Below are 18,887 nucleotides of genomic sequence, written 5' to 3' on the forward strand. Positions count from 1 at the left end.
AAAGAACAAATGAAAAAGCAAGCTCCAGGCTGGGAGAGAGTATTTGCAAATCACCCAACTGACAAAAGACTTGTACTCACTATGTGTAAAGAATTCTTCAGACTCAAGAGTAAGAAAAAAAAAGTTTTAATGGGTAAAATGTGTGAACTGACATTTCACCAAAGGGAATATAAAGATGGCAAATGAATACATTAAAAAATGTTCACCATCCTTAGGTAAATTAAATTTAAACCATGATAAGATACTGCTACAAACCTATTTAAACTATTTTAACTATAGAATGGTTAAATTTTTAAAATGCTGACAGTAGCAAGGACTGTGGAGAATGTAGAGCAATTGGAACTTTTGTAAATTGCTGGTGGAAATGCAAAATTGTACAACCATTCTAGGAAAGTTTAGCAGTTTATTATTAATTTAAGCATGTTCATATAATAAGACCCAGCAGTCCACTTCTGGGTATTCATGCTAATGTGGTGAAACCTTATTTCCACATAAAAACCGCATTAGTAGTTATAGCAGTTCTATTCATAATTGTTTAAAACTAGAAACTAGCCAAATGTCTTTTAGTTGAGGAGTGGATAAACACACTATGGTACATTTATACAGTGGAACAATATTTATAGGTAGGAATGAACTTCTGATACACATAATTTGGTCAAAGGCATTATGCTTAAAATGAAGGAAGCTGGACTCAAAAGGTATGATTCCACTTATATGACATTTTCAACAGAACAAAATTACAGGGATGGAGAACTGATCAGGAGTTATGATTGGGGAGAGGGTGACTATAAAAGGATAGAAGAAGGAAGTTCGGCGGGGAGGTGAAAGAACTGTTCTGTGTCCTGTTTATGTTGATAGACAAATATACACATATGTTTTGATGATACTGTTCCAATTTGCCTGTCATCTAAGACTAGAACACTAATAGGAATATCTCTGTGTGATATATTTTGCTGAAGTTTCTCCAAACGCTAATATATTTTAGACCCAGATTGTCCTACAGCAGTAGTTACTTGTGCATGAAAAATAAGATATTTCAAAAACTGCAATGAGTCTCCCAGGTTTGTAGTTCTGTATTCAGTAGGTATATTTTAACCTGTTCAGAAGTGTTTTGGCTTCTCTTTTTGCTAAAGGTATTGCAGATTCATCTAGACACTGTAAAGTAAGCACTCGGCACAATTTTGAAGTAGGTTATTAATTTGTTTCCTTTGACGTGCTGATTTCTGTTATCAGTCACAGGTGTTGCATATAACTTTGCCTACTCTGTAGCTTGCTTTTGCCTTCTTAATTCTTTTTGATAAAAGACATTTTGTATTTTAATAAAGTCCAGTTTCTCAATCATTCTCATTGAAAGCATTCTTTCTCTTCTTCTTACAGTGACAGATACAAGCAATATTACTTTTATGCACAGAAATCCTTTTATCCTATGAAATTGTGTGCTTTAAAATAATTTTGGTAATACTGCCCATTTTTATAAAGCACATTCATTACACAAATGTTAACACTTACCAAGTAATTAAAATGGTCTTAGATCTATCTGGCGACTTCCAGTGAAGTCTGTATGTAGACTATACGAGTGTATATTTTGTTTGATTTCTGAAGTTTTTCAGTATCCACTCCTGTTTTTATAGTTTAGTCTACTTCTGATTTCTTTGAAAACATCTAAATTCTGATTTTTATAGTTGTAGCATTCCACATATTCCTTTGTTTCTTTTTTTTTTTTTAATGTCTGAGGATGTTTATTGTGGTTGTTTATGCCAGAGAAAATAACCCAGAAATAATCTGTCCCCCAGTAAAAGATTGAAGTAAACTATAGTAGTTTCAAACAATTGGATATGCTATCGTCATTAAAAATTATAGCTATACTTCCCATTCATTAAAATGGAATGAAGGCAAGCCATAGCTGAATATTACGTCGAAGACAGGGGAAGCTTACTTAAGTGTATATGTATAGCATAGACCTATTCTTGTGAATACACACATACACAGAGATTAGGGAAGTTTTATTTTATTTTATTTTGTTTTATTTTATTTTTTTAACCAACATTATGTATGATGAATTCTTTTTGAAAATGTTTGCTTGCTACACCTTGACAACTTTGAATGATATTTTTCTTGTAAGGATAAATCATACTCACTTATTCTGCTTTCTAAATCCATTGGTATTTTCAGCCAAAAGAAATGTGAAAATGGTCCTGCTGTCTTCTCGTTGAAAAGAAAACACATATCTTTGTTGACACCACCTTTGGAGAGAAGATTGAGAAAGTCATGAACTCTGCCTCATTTGGGGCAGATTAAAGGCATAATATTTGTCAAATAATGTCTGGCACGTAGTGAGTGAACAGTGAATTGAACTGCTCACTGATGATTTTAATCTAATATTTTACTTCATGTTTTTAATTTATGTATATTTCTCACTTAAGAGAAATTCCGCTAGTTAGGAGGAATTTAGCTCATTTTGCAGGGTGGAGTTTCCAGCATGATGTCAGATTTCCATCAAGGCTGTAGCTGTCAAGCTAGGAAGCTGTGTTATGAAGCGAGGCTCTTCATCTCCACTAGTTCATATAACAAAGTGGTGAATTCCAACATACTATTTTTTTATCCTAGTCTCCAAATTAAGGCTGTATTTAAATATTCTTGGGAAATGTGATATTTTTGACTAGATTAACGAGGTCTCAGAAATTTCTTCTTATAGTGTCACAAAGTGCTGTCTACCTAGAAAGACATTCCCTCTTCTGTGAACCCTGATGCCTGAGCTGATAAAGTTTGTGCTCTCTTGGTATATTTACTTTGTCTTTCTAGGCCAGAGGTTCTAAGCTCTGGCAGGTTTCAGAGCCTCTCCACGTTTATGACTGTTTTCCAGGTCCTTCCTTGTATTTTGCATCCCTTCTTCCTCTCAGTGAGTGCAAGCTCACATTCATCCTGGGTCTGCCCTCTGCTCTGGGTTGTAACCTGGCATCTCCTCCCCCTCCCTGTGGTGTCCAAGGCAGCTTCTGCCAGCAGGCTTGTGAGCCTCTGTGCCGCCCTCCCGTCCCACTGTGAGGGCCTGTTCTGATCTGGAAGGGGTGTGGGCAGTAGCTTCTCTGCTGGATGACCAGCTCAGGCCAACATTGGCCTCGGCGGATACTAAAGTGAAAGTCTGGTGTTGTCCTTTTCTGCCTCAGACGCCATTCCTCTTGGTTTCTTCTATGTTAGTCCAGACTCCTCCGGGTTTCCTTCGCAGATGTTTTGTGTTCCTGGAGGGCTCCACCACCACGATGTTAGGGGTCTGGCAGTGCTAAGGACCTGCTATTTTCTGCCTAAATATTGAAAATGAAATACTTCAGTCTGAAGACAAAATGTGATTTGGCAGTGAACTTGAACCAGGAATGGTCACCAACTGTGACCAACTTCATGCTGGGATCGGTCGTATGGCAAAGAGTGTTGTATAAATTTAAATCACTTTCTCATGGAAAGATCAAAACATTTTTGAGCCAAAAAAAACAAAACCAAAACCCAAAACAAAAACAAAACCCAAAAAACCCTCTAATTGAGGAGTCTCCTCATTAAATAGCAGATAGGGCATCTTTTTTCCTGACTTATACACTGAGGCAAGAAAGAAATTAAATGTTCTTGCCACAAAATGAAATGGTAATTATGTAATGGAATGGGGGGGGGGTGTCAGCTGAGGCTATGGTGGCGATCAGTTACAATATATAAGTATAACAAATCAACACATTGTACACCTTAAATTTATACAATGTTACGTATCAATTGTATCTCTGTAAATCTGAGGGGAAAAGAGGCCTCACCACATCCTTTGCTCAGACAATGTAAATGAGCACTGTTAACATATTTTGCAATGTATCTAACACCCACCATTTAAAAACAAAAACAAAAGAACACTATGAAATCTGGAATCCTGATTTTTAAGGTTTCTGGTAGGATTAAAGAGCCCAAGTCAATTCTTCAAGGGTAAAAACCAAATAACACAAAATGAAACCTTTGCTTTTTTTAAAAAAATAAATTTTATTTATTTATTTATTTATTTATTTACTTATTATTGGCTTCATTGGGTCTTCGTTGCTGCGTGCAGGCTTTCTCTTTGTTGAGGTGCGTAGGCTTCTCATTGCAGTGGCTTGTCTTGTTGCAGAACACAGGCTCTAGGCATGTGGACTTCAGTAGTTGTGGCACGTGGGCTCAATTATTGTGGCTCATGGGCTCTAGAACAAAGGCTCAGTAGTCATGGCGCACGGACTTAGTTGCTCCATGGCATGTGGGGCCTTCCCAGAGCAGGGCTTGAACCCATGTGCCCTGCATTGGCAGGCAGATTCTTAACCACTGTGCCACCAAGGAAGTCCCCAAACCTTTGCTTATGTAAGCACCTGATACAGCTTCCTCTGCAAAGTATTAACTTTACTAAACCGTTTTAACATTCTAACATTCTCGCATTCTCATGATTCCCTTTTGAATGGTGGAGTGCTTCTGAGCAACGCCTAAAGGCAAAGTATTTAATTATTCTGAAAGTAAACTCAAAACAGGGATCTCCTAGATCCCTTTTAAAATATTTAACTTTAAATCTAACTCAGTACAGAATTAAAATAGTTTTCTTCAGGCACAGGAAAGCCACATTACTTTTTTTCAGCTGCCACTCTTAGCTTTTCAGGGCTTCTTGTAAAGAAATGTCCCAAAGGGAGATTTACTTCTCTAAGCTCATCTTTAATGCTGAAGCTTCCCTAGGGTAACAGATGTACTCCACTGGAAAACAGAGGAAAAATGCTGTGAGTCCCACCTCCTTCTCAAGCAGCTACCTGGAACATTACGTGGACTCTCTAAATCATGGCTGAGGTCCCAGGAGCTAAGAAGGCTTCTTTTCATTTGGGTCAGAAATTCCCTTTGGTCCCTTATCGTAATGATGCCTGGGGAATGCTGCAGACTGTCAAGTCAAATTGTGATTCAGTTCATTTAATGTTACTTTACCCAGAGGGACTTCAGGTCTGTGGAATCTATCCTTTTCATCATGAATTTAGCTTTGCCTGTTGAAAGATAACTTACTGTAATGGGGGCCAGCACCAAAAGCACACGTCCCACCTCCAGCCTCCTGGCTCAGGGTTTGGGGGTCTGAGGCGAGCTCCTCACTGAGCTGCTGAGCGCAATTGTGAAAAAACCATTTGAAACCAATGTGGGCTTCAGCAAAGCGCGGTCACTGACTGAGTGGATGACTCCCTGGCCCCTTAGTTCCTGTCTGTAAAATGGGGATGTTAATATGTTGTGAGCCTTCAGCAAAGTGAGCAGATGTTGATTATTTAGAACATGGATGGAGTCCTAGCAATTTGTAGCCAGTGTCAGTATATTAGGATGGAACCCACTTTCTTCAGACACAGGCAACATGGTAATGATGTCTGTTATCACTCTGGAAGGGACCTTGGAGGTCACTTTATTTACCAGCAAGGACACCAGGTGCACATGGACTGAGGTACTCACAGCCCTACACAGAACTCAGTCTCTCTCCTTTTCACGTTTTCATGATTTTGTACTACACCGAGCCTCCCAACTGGAACTTGCTGTCTATTTAAAAATTCAGTTTAAGGACCTGATTATTTCTGAAGGGCGTGGTCCCCTATCCATCCCCTGTCCATGCCTTGGCCTTGGCCTGCAGGGCACCACCCTCCAAGTTCCTTGCATATATCAGGCTGGTCCTGGCATCCATGAATGCTGACTTAACTTTCTGCGTGTTATCCCTGTGTAGACGAGACAGCACTTGGAGGAAACCCTTCCAGAGGAATGTTCACGACTCTCGGGAGAATAAGTGGTGTCCATTGTTCTGACTGGAGAGAAGAAAATGGAAAAATTTGCTACTGACATTTAACTTCCTAGAACTTCCTAAAACTCATATTTCATTACAAATAATAACACAAGAAAGGGTTTTATCTGGAAAGAAGATACGCTAGGAACGTGATGGGCAGTTTGTCCAGAAGAAATTCATGTTAACAAGGTCATTTTTTAAATACATCTTTATTGGAGTATAATTGCTTTACAGTCTTGTGCTAGTTTCTGCTGTATAACAAAGTGAATCAGCTATATGTATACATATATCCTCCCTCTTGTACCTCCTTCCCACCCTCCCTATCCCATCTCTCTAGGTCATCACAAAGGAGTCATTTTTTAAAAAATTTTATTGGAGTATAGTTGATCTACAATGTTATCTTAGTTTCAAGTGTACAGCAAAGTGATTCAGTTATACATATGCATATATTCATTCTTTTTCAAATTCTTTTCCCATAGAGTTTATTATAGAATATTGAACAAAGTCATCTCATGTTAAAAAAGAAAGTCGTATGCAGAACCTTCTTATAGAAGGTGTGAAACCAATATATGGAAGGTGTGACTCTTTCTGAACAGTAAACAAAACCATTCTTGGCCTTCTGTGACTCTCCTGAAGGTTGAGGCTGGTCCAAGGAGCTGTAAGGTCATCCCTGAAAGGTCCTGCCTCCAGTCCCACAGGCACTAATGTTGAAGGGTGAAGAACACAGATTAGGTACATGCAGCCCTCTAAATGTAGGTGTTTCCTGGGCTGTCTCAGAACCTGGGCCAAGCATCTGGGCCACCTGCCCTCACCCTCGTGGTCGTTACACATCTCTGTGTGAAGAGTACCTTACAGCAAGGAAGCACATCATTTGCATTACTTTTCAAAATGGACAGTAAAACTTGCCTTGCTCAGTTGCAAAGCACTAATAAATCAGAGACTAGCTCGCAGCATTGCGACTACCTTTCCCCCTCAATATTCTCTATATTTGCAAGAGTTTTTATGAGTCTTGGCTGATGTGCAGTGATATGAACGAGAGCCATGCTCACATGGTATTTGTAAAAGGTGATATTACTTCATATTCTCACTCCATCCATGGCCAGGCATGCTTTTTCATAAGTTGATGTATAGATATAATTATTTACTACGTTTAACGGTTACATATATTTAATATACATTTGTGTAATATATACACACACACACGTATGTATGTATGTATATGCAGACACGTAATAACCTCTCAAGTAGTTCTTTAAATTTAGGGCTATTTGAGGATGACTAAATAATTTCTTAAGGATAAATAACCCTAAAGTTTTGTCTGTAAACAACATATTTCACAATGCAATTAAAAATGATGCGTGAATAATTATTTTCCCAATTTTCTTTCGTATGAAGAGGTCTTAAAACTTGCCCAAGGTTTTATTGCCCGTGGGTGGTGAGGTTGATTCAAGCCCAGGCAACCTGGCTCCAGGCTGTGCTTCTCTTAGGACACACTGGGATTAGACGTGAAAGGAGAGACAAGTGCCGTGGACTTTGCAGCTCTTACTTCAGGAACAAATACATAGCAAGTCTTGTGTGGAAGAGGGGACCTGGGCCAGGATCTTTCCTGGTTCCTGGCGTTCCTAATCATGAAATTGCTTGGGATAACCCCAAACTTACAGAAACCTGTGTATAGACAGGGAAGCAGCTTTGAAAGACACCTCCTCCACTTTCAAATAGTGCTGTGTCTCCCGGCTCAGCGAGACCTCTGAGAAACACCCCATGCTTCCACTGGGAAGGCATTCAACACCGCTTTTGAGGACTAGAGTCACAAAACTGTGATGATTATTAACACACATTTCTTTTGTATTATCTATAATGGGATAAAATAAAATTTGTAAAACATTTTTAAAGTCTCAGAGATAAGAGTTTCTGATATGTATCTAGTCATCAAAAAAATGGTAAATGGAGACTACGTCTGTAACATTCCCACTTAAGATGTGCAAAATGCCTTTGATATTCTTTTTGTGGGATGTCTGTGTTTTATTTCAGGGAAGATATGTTTATGATTTTCACTTGTGACTGGGTGATCTTAGCCCTGTTTTCCCTATGTCTTCAACTTCTCCACCACGGATTCTGCTACAATGGCATTTTCATCATTTGAGTATAATCTCTTCCTGAAAAGAAAAATGAATAGCAACTTTTCGATTATGGAAGCCTATGTTCCATTTTCAAATGGGAATAATTATTGATGTATTTCCAGTCAAGGCAGAAATTCCAAACAGTTTCCCCAAATACCAACAAAATACTCTTAAACACCAATATAACAATCCAACAAGTATATCTGAGTACTATACTGGTTATGAATTATAGCTTCCTTCCACACTGCAAAGAAAACATGCTATAATGTAAATGAATAATGATATAGTGTTTAAAAGATATTAAAGATACCATCTAAAACTGGACCCAGTTTTGCAATAGGTTGGTAGGTTTGAAGAAGTAAAATTCACAAACCATGAGGAGCTAAGCCCTCCAGGAAAAGGAGGGGAAGATGATTATGTAACATCTGACATAAGAAACTACCAGGTAGCTTACAACTACCATGATGTAACAAACCATCCCAAATCTAGTGTTTCTTCATGCAGGTACACCTGGGAGATACTGCGGGTTCAGTTCCAGGTCACCACAATGAAGCGAATATTGTGATAAAGCCAGCCACATGAATTTTTTGGTTTTCTAGTGCATGTTTATACCATTTTGTACTCTAGTAAGTTTACATTATGTCTTAAAAAAGCAAAGTACATACCTTAATTAAAAGTACTTTAATGCTAAAAAATGCTAACCATCATCTGATAATGCAAGGGTGCCATAGACCTTCAGTCTGTAAAAGCACAGTCAAGCAAAGCTCTATGAAAGCAGGTATGCCTGTGTTCCTCGTGGTCCTTCGATTGGCTGCTGGGTTGGTGCTGGCGAGCTTACCTGTGTGGGTGTTGGCTTGATGTGAGCTGGGGCTGTGAGCCTGGCATTTCTCTGATTCCCAGCAGGCTGGTCTGGTCTCACACATTTGATGCTGGTGGTTGCAGGGTTCCCAAAAAGCAGCAAGACAGGCTGTCCTCTGCACTCAAGCTTTTTCCAAGTCTCTGCTGCTGTCACCTTTGCTGTAAGACATATGGCCAAGTTCAGAATCAGTGTGGGAGGACTGGCCATGACCATGGACAAAGTTAGAGAAGTTCTTACAGCTGTTTCTGCAAATAACTCACCATAACCTCACACCTTGCACCCAGGATCACCTACCACTTAAAAGTTTTGCTGATGGGCACATAGAAATTCAATATACAGTAAGTCCCCTACATAGGAACCTTCAAGTTGTGAACTTCCAAAGAGGCAAACGTGTGTTCGTGTGTCCAAACAAGTAAGTTAGTTCACGTGTTAGCATACATTGTCACATGCATGCATACTCTACAAGTGGCTGTGCTTTTGCATACTTTACTTTATAGAACTGTGTAGAGAGTACTGTAATACAGTATCTTTATTTCAAGCCCAGGATGTGTGGAAGCAAGCGTAAAAGCAATGGTGTTGTAGCTGGCACTGCAAAGAAGAGATTCACGACACAGGAAATGGCAGGGGGATTATCTTTATTTCAGGAGGTACTGTTAGTTTTGGAGGCACAGGACCTGAACGTAGAACTGTGCATGAAGGTTGCAGCAGCCGTTCAGAATGCAATCCAGAAAAAAAGAGCTACTACCCAGACATCACTGGGTCGTTTTTCAAGAGGGTAGATAGAATTGAATTCAGCAAGGAACCAGAACCTGTGCCATCCACGTCAGGCATGAGTGAAGTTGAAGCTTGCCCTCCATCTCCTATTGCTGACAATCCTTCAGCTCTACCATCTCCCACCTCCTCTCCCTCCTCCAGTCAGTAACTCTTCTTGCCTGTTCACTCGACGCCAGCCCCTGGATGCCAGCTGTTGTACTGTACTACTGTACTTTTCAAGGTACCGTACTGTAAGATTAAAAATGTTTTCTTTATTTTTTTATGTTTGCTTGTTTTTTATGTATCATTTGTGTGAAAGTATTATAAACCTATTACAGTACAGTACTATAGAGCTGATTGTGTTAGTTGGGTACCTAGGCTAACTTTGTTGGACTTATGAACAAATTGGACTTTCGAATGCACTCTCAGAATGGAACTCGTTTGTATGTAGGGGACTTGCTGTAGCAGATTTTCCACTTGATAGTAAATTTGGATAAAAATGTTTGTGAACTATTAAAGTGAGTAATCAGACAGTGAAGTTTGAATACGAAGTATAGGTGTGTTTTTAAGTGAAAAACTTGAAAGTGGTAGAAACTGTGTTTAAGAGCAGATGTTATGAGCACCTTTGGATAACTCTGTATTTTGCTTTTGATGCTTTCAAGCCCTTTAAGGCATTTTACCTCAAAGTGTGTAATGATTTTCTTTAGTCTTCATTTGGTCTCTACATTAGTTTGCTAGGGCTGTCATAAGAAAATACCACAGACCCGGTGGCTTAAAGAATAGAAATATATTTTCTCATTGTCTAAGGTCTAGGTGTTGGCTGGGTTGGTTTCTCCTGAGGCCTCTCTCCTTGGCTGGCAGATGGCCGCCTTCTCCCTGTATTCTCACATGCTCTTCCTTCTGTGTGTGTGTCTCTCTTCTCAAAAAGACACCAGTCAAATTGGATTAGGGCCCACCCATATGACCTCATTTTAACGTAATCATCTCTTGAAAGACCCTTTCTCCAAGTACAGTCACATTTTGAGGCACTGGGGGTTAGGACTTCAATATACAAATTTTGGGGAACACAATTCAGTCCCTAAGAGTCTCCTTGAGTTTTCCACCGCCACCTCTGCACACACCTCTGTGATGGGCTCCTGCCTGGTTGGAAAGGAACCAGGAACATGGATTTTTCCCTTAAAATGAGTGAGCAGTCCCACGAGGACCTAGACGTCAACAGTGGGGGTGAAGGAGAAGCAAGGTTCTCTGTGGCTTCCTACCCTGCAGAGGTGGGAGGACAAGAAGGTTTGCTGGCCAACGTGGGCACATCAGCTGGAGCAGAGGAGGAGTGGGGTCCTGGCCGGGGGCTGGGTATGACCCGGTCTGCTCAGAGGATACACACTCAGCAGGTGCCCTGGGGCACGTTGGCCAGGCAGTGCTTTGTGGCCACCCTGGAGAGGGGAGGGAGAGCAGGGCCTTTTCTCTATTTGGGGACCCAGTAGGTCCCCTTGGGATGGACATTCACTGAAAGGACACAGGCATTTGGAGGCTGAGCCCCCAGACACGTCACCACCTCGTACTTAAAAGTACACAGCAGGCAGGCAGCACGTCACTTTTCTGTGTGGGGAGTGGCACTAGTTCCCAGCCGAGACGACAGAGTGGTTTACCAGGAAGCTTCATAATGAAGGCCTCGGATCTTCACTGGTGGGTGGGACTCTCTCGTGGTCAAGAAAGCGCTCTTAGATGATGCTGCTTTCTTGGTGGGGGGAGGGAGTGATCGTGCCACAGACAGGGATTGAGGGACCGCGTGATAGTGCTCGGTGCTCAACATGCAGACAGTCGTGAGCTATTCCAATGAAAGAAACAAGGCATTCACATCAGAAGAGAGTGATGAATATGCTGTAAAGAGGGGCCAGCTACAGCCAAATGTGTAAGGCTAAGGAGCCATGCCTCAGCGAGTTGGGAGATGGGAGGACTGAGAAGATGAGATGAGGCCTCCAGGCTTGCAGACAGCATGGATGGAACAGAGAGGATGAGGTTGTGTGGCGGGTGTTGTGTCACATCGGGGAATAGACAGCTGTGGTAAGGGGTGTGTTTACAAGCAAACAGATGCTCACCTTGGGTTCTAAAGCAGAGAGCCCTGAGTATCATGCAAAGGAGTTTAAACTCAATTCTTGGTGGCAGTTGGAGAATACAACATCCAGTGGAATGCTTTAATCTGAAAGACAGGTTTAATCTGAAAGCACTGAATGAGTAGCTGAATTCCAGAGGAAGCACAGCTATTCAAGGGAGGAATATTGGAAAAGCGAGCCGGGGGATGAGGAAAATGTCCATGGGTTGTAAGAGGGGAGCCTGGTTCCCGATGGGTGCCCTTCCCACCCCTCTCACGCCCCTGCTGGTCCTCAGTCCATTTCCCACTCTCCCTGCAATGCTCCCCATCACAGGGGGCTGACGCCACAGCCTGCCTTTCCAGGTCCCTGGCCAGCTGACCTCCTGCTGGGCTCTGACAACCTCAGGCACTTGGGAGACAAGGACAGAAGGGAGGGAGATTTTCCTCCTATTCTCTTGACTGCTAGCATCATCTCCAGCAGCAGCTGTGTTTCCTCCAGACCCTTGCTCATCCTGGGTTGGGTCCACCTAACGTCCACAAGTGAATCCTGGCCCAGATCCCAGAACATCACGTGGTCCTTGGGTCCTCCTGATTTACATGATGCTTGCAAAATTTAAGCCTCTGGGCTCCCCACTTGCAGAAGCACCTTCCGAGGCCTGGGACGGGGGGAGGTCATAGCAGTGTGTGAAATTTGCAAGTGCAAGGCATTTAAAATAATACTGCTATCTCTTTCTCCTCTGATTCCCCCATTACAACTTCCTCTTGTTGGGGGCAGTAATTGTGGACCCTACAGGAAGGTGAGGCTGGGAAGCTTTCAGGCTGCAGTTAATGGGATGGTGTTCCCCTCAGCTTCTGTATATGACGATGTTCATGGATGACCAAGACCCAGGCTCTTCCCCATTGTGACTGTTTCTCAAGGTCCAGGACTCTCAAAGTTTGGGTGGCTTGGAGGAAAATCCTAGAGCCCAAAGTTCGCATGCGGAATCCCCAAACTTTATGTAAAAGAAACTTGAGGCTTTACCCAATTTGGCAGAATCCCAAACATACATATGATATTTCCAATATTCATTTGTGATTTGAAGTAAACTTTTAAAAAACTGTTAATAATAAAACATCTTGTTTCATTATGCCAGAGGAAATAATAATTTTTATTCTCTCTCTCTAAAAAAATAACATCATAAAGCATTGTCATAGAAAGGTGTGACCAAAGAGCAAGCAGGCAGAAGATGTAGGACTTATGAGTATGATGAAGGTGGGCCAGTTAGCAAATAAAAATAAAATCTATTTTTCCCGGATTTCGTGATTTTTGTGTGGCATTTGCAATTTTTAAGTATTTATGTTTTTTCTCATTAAAATAAATGTATATATTTAATTTATTATTATATTTATATTTTTATATCCTTTTCTTAAAAAGGGTCCTAGTATCAGGTGACAAGTCCTGGACCTGCTCAGGAGGGCACCATGTTCCCCTGTTGCATCTTGGGGTCACCTGGTTTTCTGATGCTCCTACAGGCGATCCTTGTAACAAATACTTTTCACAACCTGAATCGGTCTCACTCCTCTCAGCTCTGATACAGTCCTCCCTGACTGATACACCCATCACCTGTGCACTTTCTGCCCAGTGGTTCAAAGACCAGGTGGTAGACCTGGTCTGTGCAGAGCTCCCTGCATTGCCTGGGTAGGCCTCCCTGGCTTCCCAGAGGCTTCCCTCACCTCACCTGAGTTCCAGGTGGAGCATCACACCCTCTCCACATGCTGTGGGCCCAAGCTCCTGTAGGCTGGGGTACTGCATCTGTCTTTATATAAACCTAGCCTCATGCCCAGCACAGAGCAGGGCTCACATGGTGGAGTGGGTGAATGGCTTCCAAAGACTGATGGAGTCTGAAGTAGGTGGGGAGGATGTGCAGGGAACCCAGGGGTGGGAGCAGGGCAGGCATGGCCCCTGGAGGCTGCAGATCTGGATGCAGGGCTAGAGCAGATCTCTGGGGGAGAAATGGATGCCGGCTGTAAAGTCTTGTTTCCTAGGACGAATTTGGGGAAATAACACCAAAAATATATATTTGTTATGCTCCCATACCTGAGAAGGAAGAAGTAAAAATCATTTTATTCTTAGCATCACCACATATTATATATTTTTAGGTGAGGCATTTGAACAACCTTTAATTGGCATGGGCCTGTGATTACCATTTTATAAAGAAACCTTCCAGTGACTTCCAATACTAATGGATTTGTCTGTCATGTTCTGGGCGACATGCTGGCATCAAGGGAGAGCACCTGTGCCTGGGAGTGTGTGTCTCCAGTATCCTCCTGTCTCCAAGTCCCTGTCCTTTATTAATCTGTCATCTTTCCATGCGGCTCTCTTCTTTGGTAAAGGAAAGGAAGAAAGCATTAGAAAATAACTTTCTAATGTTTTAGAAATTACAGAGAGATAACATGAAGAATCATAATTTTTCTTGTTTTGTTAAAATGCTTCACATGCTGCTGGCCTATTTAGGAATAATTAAGCCCTCCAATTATTACAACAAATTATCAGCATAGGCTCTCCACAATCACAAAGGTTTAAATTGGGTATGTGGCACATTTTTTACCTGTTACATTTATTAGTATTTCAGACACATTAATTTCACAGCTATTTATGAATTACATAAAATGTTGTTTTAGATAGATGTTGTAAGTATGAATTTTTTTTTCCTCTGCAGGAAGGAAAGATGATTAATGCAGTTACAAAGACAGTTTATGAGAGACATAAAAATATTACTTTGTGGGTGAGAAGTGTTTGTCCAACATTTAGTCAAATGCAGACACAATAAAACCGCCACACCAGCCACTTTCCGCCCTCTTGAGCTGGAGTTTGTGGCAGGACTTCAGAATAAAGAGAGAGTCCCCCTGAATCCTGCAGCCCCTTCCCCAGGGCATCGTGGTGTGACTCCTTTCCTAACAGGAAAATTGTTCCCCTACAGAAAAATTACTTTCAACACTGAAACTAACTCCAGGCAGGGACGTGGAAATATAAAATGTTAAAGGTGGAAGGATTCTTGTACTTAATCTGACCCGACTCTCCCATTTTACATAGGAAGAATCCAAGGCCAAGGAAGGGGAATAACCTCACACTGTTTGTAAACGGGGCAACAGTGGAGTGGACCCCCACATGGGGGGTTCTTTCTTCACTGTGTGGTGGTGTTTCCCACATCTGGCAACTAGATTGCAGTTGCTGCAGCTGCTCTCACTCACATCCAGGGAAGCAGATTTTTTAAAAAAAATTTATTGACGTATAGTTGATTTCCAATGTTGTGTTAGTTTCAGGTGTACAGCAAAGTGATTCCTGGTGTACAGCAAAGTGATATAAAAAAGATATTCTTTTTTTACATTCTCTTCCATTATAGCTTATTATAAGATATTAAGTATAGTTCCCTGTGCTATACAGTAGGTCCTTGTTTATTTTATATATCGTACTGTGTATAGGTTAATCTCAACCTCCTAATTTATCCCTCCCCCACTGCTTTGGTAACCATAAGTTTATTTTCTATGTCTGTGAGTCTATTTCTGCTTTGTAAATAAGTTCATTTGCATCATTTTTTTAGATTCCACGTGTAAGTGATATCATATGATATTTGTCTTTCTCTATCTGGCTTATTTCACTTAGTATGATAATCTCTAGATCCATCCATGTTGCTACATATGCCATTATTTCATGCTTTTTTATGGCTGAGTAATATTCCATTGTGTGTGTATATACACGCGCGCACATGCACACACACACACACACACATCTTCTTTATCTATTCATCTATTGATGGATATTTAGGTTCTTTCCATGTCTTGGCTATTATAAATAGTTCTATGATGAACATTGGGGTGCATGCATCTTATGGATTTTTCCAGATATACACCTAAGATGGGATTACTGGATCAAATTGTAGTTCTATTTTTAGTTTTTTGAGTTTAGAGTCTCCATACTGTTCCGCATAATGGCTGCACCAATTTACATTCCCACACAACAGTGTAGAATTGTCCCCTTTCCTCCTGGGAAGCAGGTTTTGACTATATAGTTTGGAACAATTGGTACTTAGCAGCTGTGTGACTTGATAAAAGTTACTTAACCTCTCAGACCTTGTTTTACCGCGTAGCAAAAAAATCATTATTGTCTCTGTCTCAATAATCAGTGCCTGGTGGGTACAGAAGCATCTGTGCCTGATGGGAGTGACTTTAGGTGACGCTGCCTAGCTTGCTCTACAATTTACCCATCTCAGATCTGCATTTTAAAATGTATTGTGAAAGGACATAAATGGGGATGGAAAGCAGACAAGATAAGGAGAGAAAGAGCATAAAAAGGAGGACTGTTTGGTCAGCAGGAAACTTTTTGTTTTGCCATTTTTATGCAATAAAAAGACACACTTGGAAATGTTTACTTGGGTTCCTTTGGTAACTTTGGTAAAATTCTTAAAGTTTTCTGAGTTTCAATACCCCTGATATAATATTGGGATTAAAAAAAAAATCTGGGTGGCTTTAGATTCTTTCCAAAATACACTCGGGGCCTTTACAGAGAACAATCTTTATTGGCTACCATTGCCTCCACCGCTGTGGGCCTTAGCCCTGCTGGGGAGAACATCTTCACCCTCCCCTTCTTATTCCTTTACCCAATAAGCCAGTGTTCAAGGGAAAAAGGAATAATTCGTATGTGCCACACCGGTCATTCTCACATCCTGAATTTTATTTAAAGTTTTGAGCGTGTTCTCATGTTCCCTGTGCAAATATAGTCCGTTTCATAGTCAGCAGTCATCATCGTTAGGCTAACATCCTGCCATCAAGGAGGTAAGGGGTCTGCTCTCCTGCCCCACCTGGCTGATTCTGCACTACAGCGTTGTTCCTGCTTCTCAGGAATGTCTTTGACCTTCCTGCTTCCTGTGTTCAGAGCCTCCACGAGGGGGCTCTGCCTGGCTCACTCCGGCACCTCACTGAGGTCTTCGTTCTAAGGCACCTTCTCAGTGAGGATTGCAGCCCCCCCCCCACCCCTGCATCCCACTCTCCTTTCTACCTTTTGCACCTACAATATGTGTCTGATGTGAATCAAGTGGACACTGCTTCACACAGTCCTTCGGGGCCTAAAAAGGGAGCATGTGAATGTATCACGGGCCTGCAAGGAGGAGGGATGCTACAATACTTGAATAGCACCAAGGACCACCATGATCTGACTCTAGCCCCCAAATGTTTTGTCTGTCTCTCCTTCGTCAGGACAGACACACTCCTCCCTTCTTCAATTGAGGCAACACAAAGGGTCCACCCAGCCCCAGCCACAGCGTCAGGATTACCTGTATGTGTACTAGTCTCCACATCAAGTTTGTACATGGCTTTCCTTGATCCATTGAAAAGAAAAGCTAACCAGCTCCACATATACAGGATAGCTGCAAGGATGGAGAAGGGCAAGAATAATCACAATCAACCTGGTTTGCAGCAATTCTGAGAACCCAGTGGGCAGATCCTGAGTGGGCTCTGTTTCCTGGGAGGAGCGAGTCTTTGATTAAGCTTTAACTCTGCTCCCAGAGTTGGGCTCCCAAGAACTCTTCTCCTTGGCTCTTGACTCCATTGTCTGGGAGTTTTCCTTTTCCATTAACTGTTCTGGCCATGGGAACGTTGGCATTGGAGAATAAGCCTCCTTTGGGGTCCGATCAGCTTTTCCAGGCCACAATCTACTCATTACAGGAAGAAAGGCAACAGTACCTCTAAGTCTCAAATAGTCACAGACTTTTTTTCATGACTTGAGTTTCCTTTGGCAGTAGAACTCTCTGAAAACCTAGTCAGCTTCTTACCTGATAGGCCAGTTTCATGTGTGCATAGATCTTGTGTCAACACGATTCCAAGATTCACGATATGCCTTTGTTTTTAACGCCACTGCCTCTACCCAACCCTTTGCTTTCACTCTCACCTTTACTTTGTCTCTTAAATTAGGTACAGATACCTTGGTCCCATCAGCCTTCAGTGGAAGAGTCATATATTAGTCTCTTGTCCTTGGAGCCATATTTGCACAATTAAAGATTTTGCACGGTGATAACTTAACCCATTTAGAGATTTTTAGCAATGGATCTGATTTTTTCTGCAAAACTGAGTTTTAATAGACTTTTAACACTCAAAGCATTTCTTGATTTTGTGATTTACTGATGGGGATGAGAAGCATTTGCTTCTTCCATCCCTACAAGAATCAGTGTTTGTTTTATCTTTCTTTTCTCTTTTGTCAACTAAAGAAAAACACACACTCTAAAAGTTGCAAGTATTATTGGGGGATCCTACTGAGGACTTAAGCCTGGGAGACAGCCTTTCAGAAAGCTCTGAGGAACTGCTCAGAGTTAAGGGAGAAGACAGGATACATAGTTTTTTTTGCTGGGAAAAAAATGTAGTCAAACATTAAAAGGTCACTGCTAATTACAAAGAACAGATATCTCAAGTTAATGATTTTGGTGCTTTTCTATGTATGGGAAGATGTAAGAATCTAGATTCATTGAACTTGTTCCCTGGATATGCATCTTAATGTTTAGGGCCAGTTTCCAAAGCACAAAATGCTTCCTGTTTTTCTCCATCCTGAATTCCCCTCAGGGCACATTCCTGGGGGTGTATGGAGGGGGCCACTGCAGTGGCTAATGGCTTAGTCCTTGTAGAACTGGACATTGGGGCAACAATCTTTGTTTATTGGAATGGCAGGAAGCAGTCCCCATTCATACTTTCATAACTGCTTTCAAACCGGACAGTTATCCTCTGAAGTAATTTCTTTCTTGTGTTAACTTACCAAGCATAGTCAATAGCAGTCAGTACATCAGACGTGTCATGTTTTTTCACAGTAATTGTCTATTTAAGGCCCGTCTTCCCTGACTGGAATATAAGCCCTGTGAAGGCAGGGGCTTTTCCTTGTTGGCACAGTTCTGGACCTTCGATGGTTTTCAGGACCTGACGTAGTCAGTGCACCAAAGACATGATGAATGAGGAGATGAGTTAAAAAAAGGCTTGATTTGGTCTGTTGAATTACCTGTCTGAGAAAGGTTCTTTAACTGGAAACTCCATGAAAAGGATAAATATGGGATTTGTTGAGAATTACTGAACTCTGTAAAACATTCATTTATAATAGCTAACATGTAAAGAAACTAGGAAAGATATTAAAATCGCCAGCAATCCTCCTTACTGTGGTCCTAAAGCTAGTCCTTTGAAGTGTGGTTACAGGCGGAGCCGCTGAGGTGGTCCAGACTCGAGACATTTCTCTGCATCTCACAGTGATGTCAGCCCCATCCTGTATCT

Source organism: Hippopotamus amphibius, chromosome 2, assembly GCF_030028045.1.
Source record: "Hippopotamus amphibius kiboko isolate mHipAmp2 chromosome 2, mHipAmp2.hap2, whole genome shotgun sequence".
NCBI classification, from domain to species: domain Eukaryota; kingdom Metazoa; phylum Chordata; class Mammalia; order Artiodactyla; family Hippopotamidae; genus Hippopotamus; species Hippopotamus amphibius.